Source organism: Salvelinus sp. IW2-2015, linkage group LG7 (assembly GCF_002910315.2).
Source record: "Salvelinus sp. IW2-2015 linkage group LG7, ASM291031v2, whole genome shotgun sequence".
NCBI lineage: Eukaryota > Metazoa > Chordata > Actinopteri > Salmoniformes > Salmonidae > Salvelinus > Salvelinus sp. IW2-2015.
In genome coordinates, this window is record NC_036847.1 from 20,419,272 (window position 1) to 20,427,957 (window position 8,686).

General features: G+C 42.2%; 1 long non-coding RNA gene across 1 annotated transcript; it reads left to right on the forward strand.

The window, feature by feature from the left end:
• Positions 1 to 1,102: 1,102 nt before the first annotated feature.
• LOC139028041 (uncharacterized) lies at positions 1,103 to 7,605 on the forward strand. The gene is made up of 2 exons (XR_011480185.1): positions 1,103 to 2,537; positions 3,881 to 7,605. It is a non-coding gene; the product is annotated as an uncharacterized lncRNA (long non-coding RNA).
• The last annotated feature ends 1,081 nt before the right edge of the window (positions 7,606 to 8,686 follow it).

Genomic DNA, 8,686 nt, shown 5'->3' on the forward strand with positions numbered 1-8,686 from the left:
TTCCACCTTTTGTCTATTCCATTTGCACAACAGCATGTGAAATTTATTGTCAATCAGTGTTGCTTCCTAATTGGACAGTTTGATTTCACAGAAGTGTGATTGACTTGGAGTTACATTGTGTTGTTTAAGTGTTCCCTTTATTTTTTTGAGCAGTGTATTTCGGTATGTCTTCATTTGTGTATGTGCATCACCCATTTCGTATTATATGTTAAGAATTTGCTAAATGTACTGCCTGTTGTGGCCCAATACTGTATGTGACAAATTCTAGCTAGGTGGCTAATGTTAGCTAGGCTAGGGTTAAAGGGTTAGGGGAAGGGTTAGTTAACATGCCAAGTAGTTAATAAGTACAAAGTAGTTAAAGTTGCTAATGAGCTACAATCCTAAAGTTGTCTGTGATGAGATTCAAACTCGCAACCTTTGGGTTTGCTAGACGTTCGCGTTATACGGCAACCCATCCACCCCGACCAACCATCATAGTTTTGTTTTTGACTTAAGTAACCATCTTTCTTATGCAACCATACCAAACATAAAATATCATACTAATTTGAGTGTCACGGATTCACTTTTACTATGTTACGTCTCGTRTATGAGACCAGGCTGGGGAGTAGAAATCAGTTCAATGTCTAGTTTTGATTTCCATTTGCTTCAGTTATGAACTAATGTGAATTCAACGTGAAATCAACAAAACATTTCACCATGTCATTGGATTTAGATTATAAATTGGGTGAAAAAATATAGAATGAAAAAAATATACAATTGTCTTACGTTGAATACTTTTTGCAAATCCAATTAGTTTTCCATGTCGATTCAACGCCATCACATGGATCTTTGGGGTTGAAATGATGTGGAAACAACACTGATTCAACCAGGTTTTGCCCAGTGGGTCATGTTTTTCTCTTCCCTACAGAGTAGTGCTAAACTAGAGCATGGTTTCTCTCGCCACACATAATACTCTCTCTAGCACGCACGCACAGACGCACACACCTATACCGAAGATATGAACAAACACATCCTGTGCATACTCAATGTCCTACTGTCCTCCTAATATTGACTTATCTGACAGACTATTAATTGACCTTTATTGTTATTACGTCTGTGCACATTAGCTTCATTATTTCATCCCAGTAGACATGGTGTAGTACTTCTGGTCAGGAGGAAAATCATTTCCCCCTGTTACTGAAATTCCCATGGAGTCTGGGAGAAACAGAGGAAGGAAAATGGCAGCAAGGAACCAGAGGCTGGATCTTCCAGGGGCCAGCAGAGCCAGTTGTCTCAGGGCATGTAGTGGCTGATTGGATAGTGTTCTCCCCACCGTCCGGTCGGTCCAGCCGTAAATGTAGAGGAGGAACATGGAGGGGTTTTAGAAAGCCATCAGGAAAGGCTTTGGTTTGGTAGAGACAAATGTGCTTTAGACACAGTAAGGTATTTGTGTGAGAGACTGTGTGAAGGATTGTACGTGTGTGTGCGTGGGTGATGGGGGATTGCTGTTCCAGTCAGCTGTGGCCTGTCTGTCAGAGACACAGCTATTTCAGATCCTCAGCCAAGTAAACATTTATCTTGCAAAATAATTATAACATCATGCAAACATGGTGATTGAAGAGATTTGGCAGATTAACACAGTTGCTAAATGCCATAAGCATGAACACACACAAATGATAATGCACAGTACCACCTACATACACTACATTACCAAAAGTATTTGGACACCTGCTCGTCGAACATCTCATTGCAAAATCATGGGCATTAATATGGAGTTGGTCCCCCCTTTGCTGCTATAACAACCTCCACTCTTCTGGAAAAGCTGTTTACTAGATGTTGGAACATTGCTGTGGGGACTTAGTGCCCGACCTCACTTAGCATTAGTGAGGTCGGGCACTGATGTTGGGCAAGAAAGCCTGGCTTGCAGTCGGCGTTCCAATTCATCCAAAAGGTGTTCGATGGGGTTGAGGTCAGGGCTCTGTGCAGGCCACTCAAGTTCTTCCACACCGATCTCGACAAACCATATCTGTATGGACCTCACTTTGTGCATGGGGGCATTGTCATGCTGTAACAGTAATGTTCCTTCCCCAAACTGTAGAAACAAAGTTGGAAACACAGAATCAACTAGAATGTCATTGTATGCTGTAGAGTTCACATTTCCATTCACTGGAACTAAGTGGCCTAGCCCGAACCATGAAAAACAGCCTGAGACCATTGTTCCTCCTCCACCAAACTTTAGCGTTGTCCTGGCATCCACCAAACCCAGATMTGTCTGTTGGACTGCCAGATGGTGAAGCGTGATTCATCCCTCCAGAGAATGTGTTTCCACTGCTCCGGAGTCCAATGGCGGCGAGCTTTACACCACTCCAGCCGACGCTTGGCATTGCACATGGTGATCTTAGCCATGTGTGCGGCTGCTCGGCCATGGAAACCCATTTCATGAAGCGACTGACGAACAGTTCTTGTGCTGACGTTGCTTCCAGAGGCAGTTTGGAACTCGATAGTGAGTGTTGCAACCGAGGACAGACGATTTTTACACGCATTGCGCTTCAGCAAAGGTCAGTCCCATTCTCTGAGCTTGTGTGGCCTACCACTTTGCGGCTGAGCATTTGACCAACTAACTTGTAGGAAAGGTGGCATCCTATGACGGTGGCATGTTGAAAGTTACTGAGCTCTTCAGTAAGGCTATTCTACTTCCAATGTTTGTCTTTGGAGATTGCATGACTGTGTGCTTGATTGTAAACACCTGTCAGCAACGGGTGTGGCTGAATTAGCAAAATCCACTAATTTGAAGGGGTGTCCACATACTTTGTATATAGTGTATTAAACATACATATTATAACAACTGCCCCCCAAACCAAATTCTCTCTCTCATGCAGCAGCATGAGTAAGAGGAGCAGCTGCAGAGCTCAGGCAGGAGGAGTGAGGAATGTGAGGGGGGGACAGACCCAGAAGAGGGAGAGACAGGGGCCAAGGCTCTGCCCAGATACAGTCAAGTTCCCCATTCACTAGGTTAGCAGCAGCAGGGTCCCACAGGGCTTGGCTGGGGGGGGGGGGTTCAGACAGCTTTGATGGTGTGAAGCTGCAGACAGAGACTGAGGCACTACACACATCCCCACACTGTCTCACATCACCAATTCTGCAACTGCATAGAGGCACTACTGATGAAGTAATCAAACGACCCTGTCACGTGCAAAGATACAGGCATTTTAAGAAGCACAGTACACGTGGTACAGGACTGTTTCTGTTTCCACACTGAGCTAAAGGCTAGAGCTGCCACTTTTAAGGAGCGGGACACTAATCCAGACCCATAAGAAATCCCGCTACGACCTCCGATGGGCCATTCAATAGGCAAAGCGTCAATAGCCACAACCCATAAGATTGCTAAATAGTTCATCAAAAACTACCTGGACTATCTGCATTGACCCCCCCCCCCCCCCCCTTTGCACGTAACTATTTTGACTCATCACACGCTCCTACTAATGCTTATTATCTATCATGTTGCCTAGTCACTTTACCCCTACCTATATGTACATAGGCTATCTACCTCAATTACCTTGTACCCCTGAACCTCATGTATGTAACCAAGTTATTGTTACTCATTGTGTATTTATTCCTAGTGTTATGTTTTTAAAAAAAATCTCGGCATTGTTGGGAAGGGCTGTAAGTTTCACTGTTATTCTACACCTGTTGCTTACAAAGCATGTGACAAATAAAATTTGATTTGATTCAATTGGATAAATCCATGTTTTTGCAGACTATCACTGCTCCTTTTTGAGGGACTTGTCTGCAGACGGAATGCTTTCAGAGGGGGAGTCATCAAAACAGGAAACGTTTTATGTTGCTGAAACATTCCTTTTTTAACTCTCACAGGCGAACTAAAATAAATAACCCACTTTAGGCTGTCTGATGCTGAACTGAAGGATGCGGCCCAAGGGAGAGAGAGACCAGAGAGACCAACCCCGGAACGGGGTAGAGGTCCCAGCACCTTGTGAAGTCATTTCCTGTAAGAGAGCACAGCCCTGACTATGTGGCTGCTGCAGCCTGCCGTCTAGTGCCAGTCATGACTGCAGTCCTCCATACTGTAACATGTCTGGGGGCTACACCCTCATCTTCAGACCTAGCAGTAGTAGCACCACCATCTAGTCATCAAATACATCTGGCTGCTCTACTATAATCTATAACCTTATTTTACACTTCTACTCACAGACTGAAGCTGGCTGATATTCTTAAGGCACCTTCGATAATATTTCCTAGCCCCTTTGAGAGGTATCCATATATACTATATCCGCTATAAAATACATTTTTTTCTCCAGTTGACCAAAGTGGGATTAAAATAGTGATTTTTTTGGCAAACAATCTACACAAAATACTCTGTAATGTCAAAGTGGAAGAACATTTTTAGCATTTTAATAGGAGTTAAGATTAATAGGAATTAAATAACTGAAATAGTTGGTGCAGGGGTGTTCAGTGCGCTGAGTCAATACATGTTATAAAACACCTTAGGCTGTGATTACAGCTGTGAGTCTTCTTGGATATGTCTCTAAGAGCTTTACACACCTGCATTGTGCAATATTAGTCCATTATTCTTTTCATAATTCTTCAAGCTCTGTCAAGATGTTGGGGATCATTACTAAACAGCCATTTTCAGGTCTTGCCATAGAATATCTAACAGATTTTAGTCAAACTGTAACTTGGCCACTCGAACAGTCACTGTCTTTTTGGTAAGCATCTCCAGTGTACATTTATCCTTGTGTTGTAGGTTATTGTCCTGCTGAAAGGTGAATTCCTCTCCTAGTGTCTGGTGTAAAGCAGACTGAAGCAGGTTTTACTCTAGGATTTTGCCTGTGCTTAGCTCCATCTCGTTTCCTTTTATCCTGGAAAAACTTCCCAGTAATTGCTGATGTCAAGCATACCCATACCATGATGCAGCCACCACCACACTTGAAAATAAGGAGGCAGTTACTCAGTGATGTGTTTAAACCTAAAAGTGTATTCTTTTGCAGTATTACTTTAGTGCCTTGTCGCATACAAAATAGTGTTTTGGAATTTTTCCTCTCTATATTTGTATTATTTTCACTGTCATTTAGGTCATTATTGTGGAGTCACTACAATGTTGTTAATCCATTCTCAGTTTTCTCCCATCACAGCCATTGAACTCTGTATCTGTTTTAATGGCCTTATGGTAACATCCCTAAACAGTTTCATTCCTGTCCTGCAGCTCAGTTCAGAAGTACGACTGTGTCTTTGAGCTGTCTGGGTGGGTTAATACATAATCCACAGCATCCTTATTAACTTGACCATGCTTAAAGATGTCTGATTTGTTATTGTTACCCATCTACCAATCACTGCCCTTCTTCATGAGGCTCACCCTGTTCTTCGTAGTTGAATCTGTGCTTGAAATTCAGTACTTGACTGATACAGATGTTGTATGRGTGGGGGACAGAGGAAAGGTTAGTCATTAGAAAAATAATGTTAACCCCTATTATTTCCCACAGAGTGAGTCCATGTAACTTATGTGATTTGTTGAGCCAAATTTTACTCCTGAACTAATGTAGGCTTGCCTGAACAAAGGGGCTGAATATGTATCCATCAACTATATTTTAGTTATCAAATTTGTATTAATCAACAACTTTGACCTTTGAGTATTTTGAGTAATCCCACTTTGTAACACAATAAAATGTGAAGAAATCCCAGGGGTATGAATTATTTTGCAAGGCACTGTAAAGGCCTACAACTGGAGACAATGAGGACATGCGGAACAAAATACGCACACATACAAAACCCCTCTACATGAAATGGAGCAGCAACTGTGGAAATTATTTCCTCTTGCAGCCAATCATCTGGGCCATTCCCAGCTCTGGAGACACACAGGCACATCTTTGTTTGTGCACGCTGCATGATTCTTTGTTTTCTATTAGTCACAGTTACACTATCTGGCCGGCCRCTACAGAGGACCGGCCAACCGTCCGCACCCTGACGGACAGCGGACTGCTGCCGAATACTATGATCTCTGAGGGAGATGACAAGTCATTGAGGAAACTGTCACTAACAGAGACAAGCCTCTAGATGTGACACTAAGCCAATACGAACCTGTTATCCCCAGCCAGGTCTTCATCTCATCCAGGAGCAGCAGAGAGACTTGACTCACCAGAAGATCCAGCCACCAATCCAGCGGCGACAGCCACTTCTCTCCACTCCATCTCCCAGCCGCTGCAGTGATATGATGACAGGCTTTGGAGGCTGGTCTGCAATTTGGAGCTGGACAGAGAGGAGACAGACACACTGACAGACACACAGACTACAGACATTCTAATTATGGATAACTAAGAGTGGAATGGGCCTTTGATTCCTATAGAATTCTCCTTTGTTAACTCAGAGGTAAACATGGCACACAGTCGGCCAGTCCCAGACTGCCAGTTATCCAGGGTCTATTGGTATTTGTTGTGCTGCTCTGCTTAATGTGCCCCTTGAGGTAGTGGCCATGGATTCCTGAAATTAATAAGGATCCGCCGCTTTTTTCAATTTTTGCCTGAAATGACATTCTCAAATCTAACTGCCTGTAGCTCAGGCCCTGAAGCAAGGATATGCATATTCTTGGTACCATTTGAAAGGAAACACTTAAGTTTGTGGAAATGTGAAAGGAATGTAGGAAAATATAACACAATAGATTTGGTAAAATACAACAAACAAAAAAACAACCGTTCTTTTGTATTTTTTGTACCATCACCTTTGAAATGCAAGAGAAAGGCCATAATGTATTATTCCAGCCCAGGTGCAATATACATTTTGGCCACAAGATGGCAGCAGTGTATGTGCAGAGTGTTAGACTGATCCAATGAACCATTGCATTTCTGTTCAACATTTTGTATCAAGACTGCCCAAATATGCCTAATTTGTTTATTAATAACTTTGTTCAAAATTGTGCACTCTCCTCAAACAATAGCATGGTATCACTAATAGCTACTGTAAATTAGACAGTGCAGTTAGATTAGCAAGATTTTAAAGCTTTCTGCCAATATCAGATATCTATGTCCTGGGAAATGTTCTTGTTACTTACAACCTCGTGCTAATCGCATTAGCCTACATTAGCTCAACCGTCCCGTGGAAGGGACACTGATCCCGAAGAAGTTTTAACATAGTTCAAACCAAAAGTCAGAGCAGAGGAGGATTTTCCAATGACAGAATTCCTCTCAACCCACACATACTTCCTACAGTTACAGCCGTCAACATGTAATCAGCTGGTATGAAGAGCAGTGCAAGTGAGAGAAATTGAGGAAAAAGAGCTGCTGTTCCATATGAAAGTTACGTGACAGTTATACGATAAATAATTGGGATATCAAATGGACAATTACAATGTTCCAGTTTCTATTGTCTTGAGGGTGAGTGTTTTTTTACKATTTTTTGTGGAGTGAGAAGAGTATGATTCCCCATCATGCAATCTGAGCAAACCCCTGGGATACACATTTCAATCCCAATTCCAGTCCCAAAAAAAGACGTCCTATTTTTACCAGCGTTACACTCCATAGAGGGAAAGCACCAGCCCTGAGCTTTTGGTTTCCCCGCAGATATGTTGTCCTTCCAGAAATGAAAATAAACACACGGAAAACCACAAGGATAAATTTGGCTGCTTGTGTGGAAAATACGTTTTTTCTGTCTCTGTGAATGCTCTCTTGCATGCATTCTTAAAAATAGATAGTTGAGGGGAAATGTTGGGGGAAAAAGTAGTGGATGATTAAGTACATTAATGGCTGGCATTGAGTGTCCACAGAGACAAAGAGGGAATCATTGATATTTTGCTTATAAACATGCAAAGCATAGATCACCCAGAACAGCTATGGTATACATGTAATTCAAAACTAACAAATGCCAAGTAAGAATTTAMGATCATATGAGTATCATAAGTCATAATGTAATGCAAAAGATAGAAACAGAAGTGATGTTAAATTACACATGCAAAACTGTGTTCATCAGAGGAGSGTTGGCGCTCACTGGCTAAATAGGCTGCTGATGTTTGTTCAATTCTGTCTGCTCAGCGTTGGCTAACGGACACAGTATCACCTGTTGCTCCATATCTAACTGGGAATCCCATTGGGTAATGTGGGAAATGTCTCGCTGAAATAACTGAAACTGTCCAGCTTTGGTATCACAAACAGATACATTTTTTGACAAATTCCTCCCAGTGCAAGCCAGTGATATAGCAGCTACATGTACTGCAACTGCCAAAATAAATGAACCACTTAAGTAAATGAGGGACACAAAGTATATTGAAAGCAGGTGCTTCCACACAGGTGTTGTTCCTGAGTTACTTAAACAATTAACATCCCATCATGCTTAGGGTCATGTATAAAAAATGTCTAGTTGACTATTATTTTTTACTATCCAGGCTAGAAGAGATCTCTGTGACTTTGAAAGAGGGGTCTCAAAAGGAGCATAGGGTGTGTGCCTGTCTGTCACCAGATCTCAAACCAACGTAAAACTTGAGCCTGAGAAAGCGTTTTCCACCACCATCAACAAAATACCAAATTATGGAATTCCCAAACACTTGTAGAATCTATACCAAGGCGCATTGAAGCTAGTCTGGGGGCTCAAAGCCATTTAAGACACTTTATGGTGGTGTTTCCTTTATTTTGGCAGTTACCTGTATATTGTAGCTGGTGTGCAGGGTGGGGCTGGTATAAAGTATAGTCTGCCTCTTGGCAGTGAC